At 42.4% G+C, this 16,446-nt stretch overlaps 2 protein-coding genes across 3 annotated transcripts in view; one reads left to right on the top strand and one right to left on the bottom strand.

Annotated features, from left to right (window-relative positions):
• Window positions 1-16,446, top strand: part of WDFY4 (WDFY family member 4) — a 442,717-nt gene that overhangs the window by 288,827 nt on the left and 137,444 nt on the right. The window lies entirely within an intron of this gene.
• LRRC18 (leucine rich repeat containing 18) overlaps window positions 1-16,446 on the bottom strand; it is a 47,250-nt gene that overhangs the window by 1,071 nt on the left and 29,733 nt on the right. The window lies entirely within an intron of this gene.

The following is a 16,446-nucleotide window of genomic DNA, read 5'->3' as shown; positions in this document are numbered from 1 at the left end:
ACTTGGAAATTCTTGTCTGTGCTCCAGAGAAGCAGCATGACGTAATGGATAGAGCACAGGCCTGAGGGTCGGAAGGTCATGGGTTCTAATTCTGGCTCTGCCACTTGTCTGCTGTGGGACCATAGGCAAGTCCCTTCACTTTTCTGGGTCTCAGTTACCTCATCTGTAAAATAGGGATTGAAACTGCGAGCCCCACATGGGACAGGGACTGTGTCCAAACCAATTTGCTCGTATCCACCCCATCACTTAGTACAGGGCCAGCACATAGCGCTTAACGAATACCACGATCATCAACATCATCACAAGGCACAGTGCTCTTCTCAAAAATAATTATAGCCTTAGATGTTAATAACGGTGGTATTTGTTAAGCACTTTCTATGTGTCGGGCACTGGACTAAAGCTATGAGGTAGAAGTATTATAATCGGGTCCCACATGGGGCTCGCAGTCTAAGAAGGAGGGAGAACACATGTTGAGTCCTTTTGCAGATGAGGTAACTGAGGCACAGAGAAGTAAAGTGATTTGCCCAAGGTCACGTAACAGGAAACAGGGGGAGCCTGGGTTAGAACCCAGGTTCCCTGACTTCCAAACCCCTGCTCTTTCATTCATTCATTCATTCAGTTGTATTTATTGAGCACTTCCTGTGTGCAGAGCACTGTACTACATGCTTGGAAAGTACAATTCAGCAACAAAGAGAGACAATCCCTGCCCACAGTGGGCTCACAGTCTAGAAGGGGGGAGACAGACAGCAAAACAAGTAAATAGGCAATTAATAATAATAATAATGATGATGGTATTTATTAAGTGCTTACTATGTGCAAAGCACTGTTCTGAGCTCTGGGGAGGTTACAAGGTGATCAGGTTTTCCCATTGGGTGCTCACAGTCTTAATCCCCGTTTTCCAGATGAGGTAACTGAGGCCCAGAGAAGTTAAGTGACTTACCCAAAGTCACACAGCTTGACAATTGGCGTAGCTGGGATTTGAACCCCTGACCTCTGACTCCAAAGCCCAGGCTCTTTCCACTGAGCCACGCTGCTTCTCTAATTCTGCTTCTTGAGGTTGGAAATCACACAAGGTGTTTGCCCTGGGCCTGACAGACTTTGTTTAGATTTGGGGCAACTGGGAGGGCCTGAAAGTAAGTCGGTGTGGAATTAGGCTCAGTCCTGAACCAAGTCACATTTCTGGGGCCAAGCCAGGCCCCATTTTCATGTTTCACTAGGGCTCTTTCGGGGCGTTTTTCTAAAGCCAGCTAGCAGGAGGTGTTAATTTGGGGAGAAGGGCAAGGGGAGCTATGCAGGGGAGGGTATCTGTCCTGTAATCGGTTGTTTGCTGCAACAAGAATGGTAATTTACAATTAGAACCCAGGTCCTATGACTCCCAAGCCCTTGCTCCTTCCACTAGGCCAGGCTGCTCCATTAAGTCTGTCAGTCTACATGAGGTAATTTCCCCACAGACACATTTCTGGGGGACAAATCATCTCCCTAATTTTGGATTCCTGGATACTTTCGTTAGCCAGCTCCACAGAGCAGACCAGGATTAGTGAGCCTTTGGCTGGAGCAGCATGGCGAAGCGGAGAAAGCATGGGCCTGGGAGTAATGAAGATCATGGGTTCTAATCCTACATCTGCCACTTGTCTGCTGTGTGGCCTTGGGTAAGCCACTTCATTTCTTTGTGTCTCAGTTACCTCAGATGTAAAATGGGAATGAAGACTGAGCCCTTTTCGGGACAGGCATTATATCCAATTTGATTTGCTTGTATCCACCCTAGCGCTTAGTACAGTGACTGGCACATAGTAAGGGCTTAACAAAGCCCATTATTATTATGATTATGATTATGATTATTATTATTATTATTAGTGTCATGGGATTGTTCTCAGAGTCTGCTCCTCCACGTATGTGACTAAGGATCAGATTCGGAGGACAAGGAATGTAGGGTAAGAATTAGGTCAGAAGTCAACATTCTAGACTGTGAGCCCACTGTTGGGTAGGGACCCTCTCTATATGTTGCCAACTTATACTTCCCAAGCACTTAGTACAGTGCTCTGCACACAGTAAGTGCTCAATAAATACGATTGAATCAATGAATGTCATTGCCAGGCTTCTAAAGAGAGGCTAGCCTCTTTAGGGTTCTAAACTGTGAGCTCATTGTGAGCAGGAAAAGTGATTGATATTATATTGTACTCTCCCAAGTTCTTAGTACAGTGCTTTGCACACAGTAAGTACTCAATAAATATTAATAATAATAATAAACAACTCAGGCTTTGCACAGCTGGCTTCTCACTTATTGCTTTCCCACCCAAGAAGATTGCTGTTTTTCCAACATCAGGCTGACTGCCGTTATCACCTTGGCTATTCCCAACTTCCTGGTATGGAAATGGGCAGGATCGTAGCTACCTTTTCCTACATCCTTGTTTGGAATTTCTACCCTCCTCATTACCAAAGTCAAAAGTCACATAAAACACATTCTTTCATATGCCTAGATAATAATGATAAGAGCATATTCTCTATTCACAGACCTGTGTTTCTTGAACAGGATTGAACTTGCTCTTTAGAAAATGACACCTATCAGGATAAATACTTGGTGGCTTCCATATAATGAATTAAAAAGAACATATTTATCCCTAATGCTGTTTTGTATATGTACATTTCTACAATAGCATGACACTATCTGAAGATGGTGACATTTTGAAGTTATTCATTCATTCATTCAATCATATTTATTGAGCACTTACTGTGTGCAGAGCACTGTACTAAGCGCTTGAATTTGCACTTTCATTTTCTAAGAATTTTCCCATCAGTTATAGTATTATAATTGTGGTATTTGTTAAGTGCCTACTATGTGAAAGGCACTGTACTAAGCACTGGGGTGGATACAAGCAAATGTAGTTGGACACAGTCCCTGTCCCACGTGGGACTCACAGTCTTAATCCCCATTTTGTAGATGAGATAACTGAGGCCCAGAGAATTGAAGTGACTTGCCCGAAGTCACACAGCCGAGCTGGGATTTGAACCCATGACTTCTGACTCCCAAGCCCGTGCTCTTTCCACTGAGCTACGTTGCTTCCCCAAAAAGCTGCAGTGTGGCTCAGAGGAAAAAGCATGGGCTTGGGAGTCCGAGGTCATGAGTTCGAATCCCGGCTTCGTCCATTGTCAGCTGTGTGACTTTGGGCAAGTTACTTAACTTCTCTCTGCCTCAGTTACCTCATCTGTAAAATGGGGATGAAGACTGTGAGCCCCACATGGGATAACCTGATCACCTTATATCCTCCCCAGCACTTAGTACAGTGCTTTGCACATAGTAAGTGCTTAACAAATGTCATTTTTATTATTATTATTATGGCAACACTGGGACAAAATGAGGTTAGGCTGATTTGCCCAAGGCTGTATAACAGACCAGTGGCAGAGTTTGAAGAGTTGGAAGAACCTACAGGTCTTCAGACCTTTACATAGCAGTTCTTTCCATTAAAACCATACTTTTCCATGTGGAATTGAGAGAAGCACTGTGGTCTGATGGGTAGAGAACAGGACTGAGAGTCAGGAGACCATGGGTCTAATTCTGTCTCCATCATTTGCCCGCTGTGTGACCTTGGGAAAGTCACTTAACTTCTCCCCAACCTCAGTCCCACAGCACTTATTCACAAACCTATAAATTGTATATTACAAACAATTTATTATTAACATGTGTCTCCCACTTTGGACTGTAAACCTTTTGTGCGCAGGGAATATGGGTACCAAGTCTGTTACACTGTACTCTCCCAAGCCCTTAATACAGTGCTCTGTACGCAGTAAGTGCTCAATAAATATTAATGATTGATTGATTTTCTCATGTATAATATGGAGATTATAAGGCTGTATTCTCTCCCCCTTTACACTGTGGGACAGGGACAGTGTCTGATCTGACTGCGTTTGCTCTACACCAGTGCTTAAGACAGTGCTTGGCTCATAGTGAGAGAAGCATAATGGCTTAGTGGAAAGAGCCTGGGCTTGGAAGTCAGAGGATGTGGGTTCTAATCCTGGCTCCACCGCTTGCCCGCTGTGTGACTTTGGACAAGCCACTTAACAGCTCTGTGGCTCAGTGGAAAGAGCACGGGCTTTGGAGTCAGAGGTCATGGGTTCAAATCCCAGCTCTGCCAATTGTCAGCTGTGTGACTTTGGGCAAGTCACAACTTCTCTGTTCCTCAGTTACCTCATCTGTAAAACGGGGATGAAGACTTTGAGCTTCCCGTGGGATAACCTGATCACCTTAACAATAATAATAATAATAATAATGATAATAATGGCATTTATTAAGCACTTACTATGTGCAGAGCACTGTTCTAAGCACTGGGGAGGTTACAAGGTGATCAGGTTGCCCCACAGGGCTCTTACAGTCTTAATCCCCATTTTACAGATGAGGTAACTGAGGCACAGAGAAGTCACCTTGTAACCTCCCCAGCACTTAGAACAGTGCTTTGCACATAGTAAGCACTTAACAAATGCCATTGTTATTATTATTATTACCCCAGCACCTAGAAAAGTGCTTGGCACTTAGTAAATGCTTAAATACCATAATTATAGCAAACACTTAAAATACCACAATTATGACTCATCATTATCCCAGGGACATCCAGTCTTAGTTATCAACATTCTCCAGTCAAATTGTCATCTGATTCTTCCAGAATGTTGAATTGAAGGGAGGTGTTATTGGAGTTATTAAATGAAGTTATTATTATTATTCCAAGATGGATTTTTGGGAATTGGGAGGCCTAGGTTCTGGCTCCAATTCTGTCACTGACTTCACTGTCTGAATGAGTTTCCGAACCCCTTGGAAACCTCTCTTTCCTCATCTGCTAAATTGAATCTGTCTCTCGGCAGTGCCTACTATTTCTGAATGCATTCACAGTAAAAGATTGCACATTGTCTAAAGGTCCAGAAGGGCTTGCTCATTCTAGGCATGAGATTTATCCCCCAAATGGAGATACTGACCTGCCTTTCAGATGGCAGTAATCGAGGCATCAAACAGTAGGGGGACATGGTTAAAGAAATGAGATAATTCACTGAGAACAAATGCCAGTGAGGATCTCTGGGAGCTGGCTGAAGTGAGCGCAGGTTATGGCTGGCTAATTTCTAGCTGATTCCCGCCCTCCACCATTTCATGGTAAAGAGTCAAATCGACGCTTTGATAAATGATTGTTTGAGAAGCAATATGGATTTATCTAGGATACACTTCTCCATTAAAAAAAGTCTTCATTACAACCCCTTCAGGCTCTTTGGCTACTCATTAATCATGTTCAAGTACATGAAAAGGGAGGTCGGAGTGGAGCTGCTGCATTTTAGCTCATTTCCATTATGCTCCACAGCCCAAATGCTGCAAACACCGATCCTCTGCACAACTGATTGTTTTCCCCTGCTCTCTTCTTCCCTACTCTCCTTTCTCTCCTCTGTCCCCCTGCTTTACTTCCCTCTTTTCTTCCGATCACCTCTGTTCCCTTGCTTTTTTCCTCTGCTTCCCTGCTCTCCTCTGTTCCCCCTTTTCTCCTCTGCCCCCTTTTCTCTTCTGTTCTCCAGTCTTGTGCCCCCACCCCCATCTCCTCAACCCCTACTGGATCACAAAATCTTTTGCACAGTCACCAACTTCCCTGTGGTTTGATATTTCACTCTCAGACTCTAGGAACAAATATGGTCTTCAGCAAGTTTCAATTTCTGAAACCAGAGAAGATTTCCCTGTCCCTTGAGGAATCAACCAATCAGTTGATCAGTGGGGTTTATTGAATGCTTTGGGTGTGTAGAGCACTGTACTAAGTTCTTGGGAGAATACAGTGCAATAGAGTTGCTAGATACAATTGCTGCCCTCAATGAGCTGACAGTCTAAAGGGGGAGATATTTATTGAAATAAATTACAGTTGGGGAGATTGACACTACAGTTCAGGGAAGTGATAGGGTATCAATCAATCACATTTATTGAGCACTTGTTATGTGCAAAGCACTGTACTAAAAGCTTGGGAGAGGGCAATAAAAAAAACTAGTAGAAATGTTCCCTGCCCATATGAGTTTACAGTATGAGGAAGGATTCCATTTCCCCAAAGCTGAAGAAGAGGAGTGCCTATGGCTGGGTTCTTAATGGAAGCAAACTAATGACTGTGTATTATTACCCAAATTGGCTTTGTTTACTATTAATATCGGCAAGAGTAATTCTGTCAGTCTTCTTATTGTGCATCTGGCCCTACCTGGCTATAAAGCACAAAGTGCATTTTTATTTGCAAAACTCCAGGTAAAGGAAAACTTGCATTGTAATGCTCAGTAAATCAGATGTCACGTAAGTGGGAACAAACTCTACCAAACCACCATTGCCATGTATCCAAATAGATTTGGTCATGTTGAGCAGATGCTTCCTAATTCTTTACTAAATTTCTCGCCAAAATGGACAGCGAATCAGGCACATTCTAAAAAATCTTGCTTGTGTTAGAGACGATTTAGATCATAGAAATTCACAGAATCTGCAATCGCAATATTATTTTTTGCCTTCTAGATTATCCGTTTGCATTGGCACAGTTCAGGAAAATTGGGCCCATTTCACTTTTCAAAGCATCTTGTGGATGAAATAATAGCAGCTGTGTGAAGAGCAGTGTGGCTTAGTGGAAGGAGCACCAGTCTGGGAGTCAGAGGACTTGGGTCTAATCCCGGCCCCACCATTTGTCTGTTGTGTGACCTTGGTCAACTTACTGCTCTGTGCTTGTTACCTCATCTGTAAAATAAGGATGAAATACTCCTTCCTCCCATTTGGACTATGAGCTCCATGTGAAAGAAGTACTGTGTCCAACCTGATTATCTTGTGTCAACCCCAGTGCTTAGTACAGTGTCTGACACAGAGTAATAATAACAATAATAATGATGGGATTTATTAAGCGCTTACTATGTGCAAAGCACTGTTCTAAGCACTGGACAGTGGTAAGGTTAAGAGTTATGACTGTTCCTTCAACCGACCAAGATTGCAGCCCTGAGATGATCAAAATGCCTAGTAGGCTTCACCCTGACAACAATCCCCTGGGGGCAGGGGACCCTGGCCAGCCTCAGGGATTAATCAATCAATGGTATTTATTGAGCGCTTACTATGTGCAGAGCACTGGACTATACTAGAGTACAATACAGGATGTGACAATCCCTATATATTAAAGGCAAAATAAAACCTTATCCTATTTCTCCATTCATTTAAGTGGTGCATAATTATTCAGCAGCATGGCTCAGTGGAAAGAGCTGGGGCTTTGGAGTCAGAGGTCATGGGTTCGAATTCTGGCTCCACCACATGTCTGCTGTGTGACCTTGGGCAAGTCATTCAACTTCTCTGAGCCTCAGTTACCTCATCTGTAAAATGGGGATGAAGACTGTGAGCCCCCCATGGGGCAACCTGATCACCTTGTAATCTTCCCCAGTGCTTAGAACAGTGCTTTACACATAGTAAGTGCTTAATAAATGCCATTATTATTATTATTATTCTACCACCTAATCCCATTTTTATCATCATTCCTTTAGCCAGCGTGTCCTAGAAGAGCAGGGTCCTGGAAGTCACAAGGCCTGGATTCTGATCCCCATTCTGCCCCTTGCCTGCTGTGTGACTTGGGTGGTCATTTAACTTATGTCTCTCAGTTTCCTTATCTGTAAAATGGGGATCAAATACCCCTTTCCCTCCTCTTCAGGCCTTGAATCCCACATGGGAAAGAGACTATGTCCAACTTGATGACATTGTATCTATGCCAGGGTTTAGTACAATGTTTGATGCATTGTTCACACTTAACAAGCACCACAATTTATACAGGCCTTTTTTTAAAGTAAAAAGGAAGTGACCATTCATTCATTCATTCATTCAATTGTATTTATTGAGCGCTTACTGTGAGCAGAGTAGTGTACTAAGCGCTTAAATGATCGCTAGAGAAAATTCACCTACAAGACTAGACCTTCTGTGACTCAGTCCTCCCTTTTCTATTTTAATTGTAGTCCCAAAGCAGTTGCTTTTCTCATGTCTCCAATTGCTCCACTTCAACTTGGAAAAGTTCTTGTGATATTAAAAGTATGTACTTAAAGGGTTTAAGTCTAGAATAACAATCACAGAAGCTGCCGTCTTTCAACTGCTCAATAATAATAATAATAATAATGATAGTGTTTATTAAGCACTTACTATGTGCAGAGCATTGTTCTAAGTGATGGGGAGGTTACCAGGTGATCAGATTGTCCCACGGGGGCTCACAGTCCCCATTTTACAGATGAGGTAACTGAGGCATAGAGAAGTTAAGTGATTTGCCCAAAGTCACACAGCTGACAAGTGGCAGAGCTGGGTTTTGAACCCATGACCTCTGACTCCAAAGCCTGTGCTCTTTCCACTGAGCCTCGCTGCTAAGACTGGGCCACTATTCACTAAGAAGTCCGATGGCATGGGTTAATGTGTTCACAGGCATCACTTTGGTATGGTTCGAAAGGGCAGGGACTAAAATAAAAACTTCTGGTTGATTTCGGGCCCCAGAATGTTAACACCCTTCCCAAAGCACCTAACTTTGTTTCCATCATAGGGTATAACTTTGGTCCTAGGAAGAATAGAGCTTATGATAAAGAATTTGGTATTTGCTAAGTGCTTTAGAATTCTGCCTGTGTTAGCCTAGCAGTTCTATTATTAAATGTACCATCATACTGTTTAAAAAATAATGAAGCACGTACAAGCAGCTCTAAAGCGGTGTCTGAAATTCCATATCCACGCAGGAGTTGAAATCCCTGGATCCACTCTCCCCTCTGTGCATAAGCACAGAGCTTCTATTGACTTCATCATCATCAAAATCGATTTATTTACTGAGCACTTACTGTGTGCAGAGAACTGTACTAATTGCTTGGGAAAGTACACTGAAACAAAGGTGATAGACTAGTGCTTTCTGTGCCCAGCCCCTAGCTGAAGTGTCAGCTAATGGAGACCATTCATTCATTTATTCTGACTCCAAAGCCTGGGCTCTTTCCACTGAGCCACACTGCTTCTCAGATTAAAGACAGATATGATTTAAGGCTACCCCGAGTACTAGAGATGATCACTTATGCGAATTGTACTGTCCAAGCACTTAGTACAGTGCTCTGCACACAGTAAGCGCTCAATAAATATGATTGAATAAATTCATTCAATCATTCAAGAGACTATGTCCAACTTGATGACATTGTATCTATGCCAGGGTTTAGTACAATGTTTGATGCATTGTGCACACTTAACAAGCACCACAATTTATAATTATTATTTACTTATCCTGTAACCAGGCCTTTTTTTTTTTAAAGTAAAAAGGAAGTGATCATTCATTCATTCATTCATTGAATGAATTCATTCAATCGTATTTATTGAGAGCTTACTTTGTGCAGAGCACTGTACTAAGCTCTTGGGGAGTACAAGTTGGCAACATATAGAGAGGGCCCCTACTCATTAATGGGCTCACAGTCTAGAAGGGGGAGACAGACAACAAAACAAAACATGTGGACAGGTGTCAAGTCATCAGAACAAATAGAATTAAAGCTAAATGCCCATCATTAACAAAATAAATAGGATAGTAAATATGTACAAGTAAAATAGAGTAATAAATCTGTATAAACATATATACAGGTGCTGTGGGGAGGCGAAGGAGGTAGGGCAGGGGGGATGGGGACGAGGAGAGGAAAAAGGGGGCTGAGCCTGGGAAGGCCTCCTGGAGGAGGTGAGCTCTCAGTAGGTGAAGTGTGACCACTGTGGTTTGAAAGGATGAAAGGATTTTTGAAGTTGCTGGTCTACACATTTTTCCTATTAGTGATTGTATTTGCCTACTATTTACAAATCACTATACTAAGTGCTTGCAAAGAAGTACATAAATGGGGTATAGAATGAGACATATATGAGGTTAGAGAAGCAGCATGGCCTAGTGGATAAAGCATGGGACCGGGAGTGAGAAGGTCATGGGTTCTAATCCTTGTCTGCAGTGTGACAAGTGACTGTGGGCAAGTCACTTCACTTCTCTCACCCTCATTTGCCTCCTCTGTAAAATGGGAATTAAGACTGTGAGCCCCACGTGGGACAGGAACTTTGTTCAACCTGATTACTTTGCATCTCCCCTAGTGCTTAGAACAATGCCTGGCACATAATAAGCACTTAACAAATACTATTATCATTATTATTATTGTTACATATGATCCCTGCCCCCTAAGGGGCTCACAATCTAAAAGTAGCTGGGGAGAGAGGGTTAGCATATAAAGATTCATTCATTCAATTGTATTTATTGAGCACTTACTGTGTGCAGAGCACTGTACTAAGCGCTTGGGAAGTACAAGTTGGCAACATATAGAGACAGTCCCTACTCAACAGCGGGCTCAGTCTAGAAGATGAAACAAAAATATTCTGGAGCAAAGCTGTGTCCAATCTGACTGTGCTCCACCTTACACTGTAAGCACCATATGGGACAGGGTCTGTACCTATTTTGTTTTTACTCCAGTGCTTAGTACAGTGCTTGGCGCATAGTAAATACATTATTATTAATATTATTAGTGTTATTATTGTTGCTGTCATTAGTAATTAGCTGTGTTTCTGAGGTTGTTGGCTGGGGAAAGTAAGCATTAGTGTCGCTACCACTGTGTCCATGCCTTCCCCCTCTTTATGTCTGAATAAAAGGACTGAGAATCTTCACCACTCAAATTAAATATTCAATAATCACAGGGACCATTGCTATGGACACTGCATAATGAATGCCCAGTTTAATTTCATAATTATACCCTGGAGTAGATTCAGTTGGCTTACTTTTATGTTGGTTTAAATACTTCCACCATTTCTGTAACCACAGGAAATGGAAAATAGAATATCCTTTAGGTGTATTTAACAAGTACAATTTTGCAATTTCCTCATTGTTGGTCTTTTTATTATTACTATTATTATTATTATTATTATTATATTAAGCACTATTCTAAGAGCTGGGTCGGATACAAGTTAATCAGGTTGGACACAATCAGCGTCCCAGAAGGGGCTCACAGTCTAAATAGGAGAGAGAACAGGTATTTAATCCAGTATTTCCAGATGAGGAAACTGAGACACAAAGAAGTTAAGTGACTTGTCCAAGGTCACTGGGATTAGAACCCAGCTCCTCTTACTCCCAAGTCTGTATTCTTTCCACTAGGCAACAGCGTTAGGTCAGAATCCACTTTTCCAGGTTTGTTTTAGCCCAAGTTGAGAACAAGCAATCAGGAGGTACAGGGACAATTGTCTTAGGTTCTGCAGGTTCTGAAACTGATTTACTGAGAAAGAATTGGGACAACTCACTTAACATGCTTTGGACCCTAGGTATTTTCAGCCCCTTGGGCACAGTGACGTTTAAAAACTACCATTTTATGAATAAATATTGTTCTATAAATTAAATTGAGTTCTTCACTGAATGTTTAAGGTTGCGACAAGTCAAGGAATGATGCAGTCAATTGTATTTATTGAGCACTTACTGTGTGTAGAACACTGTACTAAGTGCTTGAGAGATTACAATACAACAAAATAAAAGACACATTCCCTGCCCACAGTGAGCTTACAGTCTAGAGGGGAATGCAATGAAAAATTTTCCACCTTCTGTCCTTCCTAGGATCAGGGACTAATCAGAACCCTCCAAGGTCTTAATTTGGCTGAGGTGGTGAAGGTCGTAGCCTTGATGCTGTATTCATTCCTTCATTCAATCGTATTTATTGAGTGCTTATTGTGTGCTGAGCACTGTACTAATAATAACAGTAATAATCATAATGATGGTATTTGTTAAGTGCTTACTATGTGCCAGGCACTCTATTAAGTGGATACAAGCTAATCAGGTTGGACACAGTCCCTGTCCTCTAGGGGCTCACAGTCTTAATCATTCATTCATTCATATTTATTGAATGCTTATGATTGAATCAGTGATTAATCCCCTTTTTACAGATGAGGTAACTGAGGCACAGAGAAGTGAAATGACTTGTCCAAGGTCACATAGCAGACAAGTGGCATGAAAAGCGCTTAGTACAATGCTCTGAACACAGTAAGCGCTCAATAAATACGATTGAATGAATTAGAACACAAGTCCTTCTGACTCTCAGTCCAGTGCTTTATCCATTAGGCAACACTGCGTTTCTTCATCTTCCTTCCCCTGATTCCCACTTAGCTCCAGAAATGTTATATTCACCTCCGAAGTCCCTGCTAACCCACAGTAGTGGGAGACTGGGAACTTAAATACCAGGTATAAAGCCTTCCTGTGACATCCATGCCAAACTGTAAGACCCATGAGGGCAAGGATCATGCCTACCAACTCTACTGAACTCTCGCAAATGCTTAGTACAGTGCTCTGCAAAAGGTAGTCCCTCAATATATTCCACTAATCAGATGACTGGGAGTAATCTTCTAGACTGTGAGCCCACTGTTGGGTAGGGACCATCTCTATATGTTGCCAACTTGTACTTCCCAAGCGCTTAGTACAGTGCTCTGCACACAGTAAGTGCTCAATAAATACGATTGAATGAATGAATGACTGATGTCCAGAATGCCTAGGGAAGAGAATGGCTGAAAACTAGACTGTCTGGTTTCCAACTAGATGAATAATAATGATTCATCAGTCATCTTCCAGACTGTGAGCCCACTGTTGGGTCGGGATCGTCTCTATATGTTGCCAACTTGTACTTCCCAAGCGCTTAGTGCAGTGCTCTGCACAGAGTAAGCGCTCAATAAATACGAATGAATGAATAATGATGGAATTTTTTAATGGCATTTATTAAGTGCTTACTATGTGCAAAGCACTGTTCTAAGTGCTGAAAATGGGGATTAAGACTATCACCTTGTAACCTCCCCCGCGCTTAGAACAGTGCTTTGCACATAGCAAGCGCTTAATAAATGCCATCATTATTAAGGTGATCAGGTTGTCTCACAGGGGGCTCACAGTCTTCACCCCCATTTTACAGATGAGGTCACTGAGGCACAGAGAAGTTAAGTGACTTGCCCAGAGTCACACAGTGGACAAGTGAAGCAGCGTGGCTCAGTGGAAAGAGCCCGGGCTTTGGAGTCATCATCATCAATCGTATTTATTGAGCGCTTACTGTGTGCAGAGCACTGTACTAAGCGCTTGGGAAGTATAAGTTGGCAACATATAGAGACAGTCCCTACCCAACAGTGGGTTCACAGTCAAAAAGGGGGAGAGAGGTCATGGGTTCATATCCCAGCTCCTCCACTTGTCAGCTGGGTGACTTTGGGCAAGTCACTTCACTTCTCAGTGCCTCAGTTACCTCATCTGGAAAATGGGGATGAAGACTGTGAGCCCCACGTGGGGGGCAACCTGAGCACCTTGTAACCTCCCTAGCGCTTAGAACAGTGCTTTGCACATAGTAAGCGCTTAATAAATGCCATTGTTATTATTATTATTATTAAGTGGCGGAGCTGGGATTTTAACCCATGACCTCCGACTCCAAAGTGTGGGCTCTTTCCATTAAGTTTAAGGCACTGTACTAAGCCCCAAAGTGGATAAAAGCAAATTGAATTGGACACAGTCCTTGTCCCATGCGGCGGGGGGGCTCACAGTCCCAATCCCCATTTATGGATGAGGTAACTGAGGCACAAAGAAGTGAGGTGATTTGCCCAAGGTCACACAGCAGACAAGTGGCAGAGCTGGGATTAGAACCCATGACCAATCTGACTCTTAGGTCCATGCTCTATCCACTATGCAATGCTGCTTCTGGGTTGTTCAGCATTTTGGAAAGAGTGGCTTCCTACACCGCAGACGTAGGGTTGTTTGTACCTATTTATCACTCCATTTATTTTATTTGTACATATTTATTCTATTTATTTTATTTTGTTAATATGTTTTGTTTTGTTCTCTGTCTCCCCCTTCTAGACTGTGAGCCCACTGTTGGGTAGGGACCGTCTGTATGTGTTGCCAACTTGTACTTCCCAAGCGCTTAGTACAGTGCTCTGCACACAGTAAGCGCTCAATAAATACGATTGAATGAATGAATGAATGACCATGTGAGGGAACCATGAGAACAGTTTGCAGGCCGAATTTTTTTGCCTCATCTTGGGGACCTCAATTTCCTCATCTGCAAAATGGGAATTAAAACTGCGAGCTCCTTATGGAATACAGACTGCTCCTTATGGAACATGGACTGTGTCCAACCTGATTATCTTGTTTCTACACTAGTGTTTAGCACAATGCCTGGCACATAGTAAAATTTAACAAATTCCATTAATCTGGAAAAAACAGGGACACAAGTTATTTGGGTCCAGGGCTGATTGGCATTTCTCCTAGAAGACAGCCAGGCAACAGCAAGTACGGATACACTGACAGTCCCATGTGAATCCCACTAAAGCACAATTTTGATTGAGTGAAGATTTGAGAATCGAATGCCTGCTCTTCAAACACCTTCCCTTTCGCTTTCTCCCCACTACGAACCAACAAAGCTCCATATCAGAAGAGTAGGCCTGAGCCTCTGCCCTTTCTTAGGCTGGCCCTTATTGATATGCAGAGCTCTAGGTTAGAGTGACTGGTTTGAGAGTCAGAAGGACCTGGGTTCTAATCCTGATTCTGCCAGCTATGTGACCTTGGGCAAATCACTTCACTTCTCTGGGCCTCAGTTACCTCATCTGCAAAATGAGGATTAAGACTGTGTATGCCGTGTGGGACAGGGACTACGTCCAACCTGATTACTTGATCTACCCCAACACTTAGAACAGTGCTCAACACATAGTAAGTTCTCAATAAATACTATTATTATTACTACTATTGTCACTATTAATAATAATAATGATGGCATTTATTAAGCGCTTACTATGTGCAAAGCACTGTTCTAAGTGCTGGGGAGGTTACAAGGTGATCAGGTTGTCCCACGGGGGGCTCATCCCCATTTTACAGATGAGGTGACTGAGGCACAGAGAAGTTACGTGACTTGCCCAAAGTCACACAGCTGAAAATTGGTGGAGGCGGGATTTGAACCCATGACCTCTGACGGACGTGACCAAGTGAAAAGTGTCCGAGAATCTCACAGCCACAAAGTATTCCTCTTTCACTCCAATCTCACAGCCAGTGTCAGAAAAAAATCAACAAATTGTCAGTTTTCTCTCCTTCCTCCCCCATTTATTAATAATAATAATGATAATGGTATTTGTTAACCACTTACTATGTGTCAAGCACTGTACTAAGCACTGGGGTAGATACAGTATAATCAAATGCCAATTGGGGCTCAGAGTCCAAATAAGAGAGAACAGGCGTTGAATCTCTGTTTTACAAATGAGGGAACTGAGGCACCAGGGATTTAAGTGACTTGCCCGAGGTCATACAGCAGACAAGCAGCAGAGCCAGGATTAGAAAGTAGGTCCTTCTCTCTCCCAGGCCCAGGCTTTTTCCACTAGGCTATGCTGCCCCTGACAGCTATGAACAGCAGAAGCCTGAAGAATTGGATTATGAGCCCATTATTGGGTAGGGACCATCTCTACATGTTGCCGATTTGTGCTTCCCATATGCTTAGTACAGCGCTCTGCACTAGTACATAAGCGCTGAATAAATACGATTGAATGAATTAATGAATATTGAGAACTGCATTTTCCTTTTCAATTAAAATACATGTCCATCCTCCAAATTATTTTAAATCTCCTCAGGTCGTATACCTATGGTAACTGAAATACTCCAAGCTCGTCTCCACATCAACAATTCATTGTGTGCAGTGAATCCAAGGGAACTTCAACTTCAGCAGGTTGTACAGTGGTAGCATGGCTGCTATAGTAATCAGGAATCTTAGGCTACATAATTAGCAAGTGGAGATCTTGTAGGAATTGATAAGATCCTAGTAATTTGCCAGTGAAATATCAATGGCTCAATCAGCTGGATTCCAACTCCAGGCATTTGAAATGGTGATTCTTTTATAATTTTGTTTAGATATTTCGTGCTGTGAAATCTTCACTTGCATGCATATGGTAATTGGGTAAATTATTGTGCTTTCTTTCTGTACTCCTGAGTGGAAAGTTAAAGCTTGCCAAATATAGTGTCTTACCTGTTGCTCATATTAGACTGTAAGCCCACTGTTGGGTAGGGACTGTCTCTATATGTTGCCAATTTGTACTTCCCAAGCACTTAGTACAGTGCTCTGCACATAGTAAGCGCTCAATAAATACGATTGATGATGATGATGATTAAGAATCTGGTTCCGACTTGGGTCTGAATTAGAAGTAATGGTATTTATTAAGTGCTTGCTGGGCTTAGAGCCCTGTACTAAGCCCTGGGAGTGCATACACAGTTGAGAATTAGATTCAGTTCCTGTCCCTCAAGGGGTTATGTAGCTCAGTAATTAGATCCAATTCCACAATTTTGACTTGGTATTCGATCAATCAATCAACAAATTGGTAGTGTTTATTGAGCACTTACTGTGTGCAGAACACCATACTAAGCGCTTGGGAGACTACACTCCAACAGAGATGGTAGATGCAATCCCTGCCCAGAAGGAGCT

The sequence above is a fragment of the Tachyglossus aculeatus genome, chromosome 3, assembly GCF_015852505.1.
Source record: "Tachyglossus aculeatus isolate mTacAcu1 chromosome 3, mTacAcu1.pri, whole genome shotgun sequence".
Lineage (NCBI taxonomy): Eukaryota > Metazoa > Chordata > Mammalia > Monotremata > Tachyglossidae > Tachyglossus > Tachyglossus aculeatus.
The sequence above is the reverse complement of the archived record's forward strand: the minus strand, read 5'-3'. Positions and strand labels throughout refer to the sequence as shown.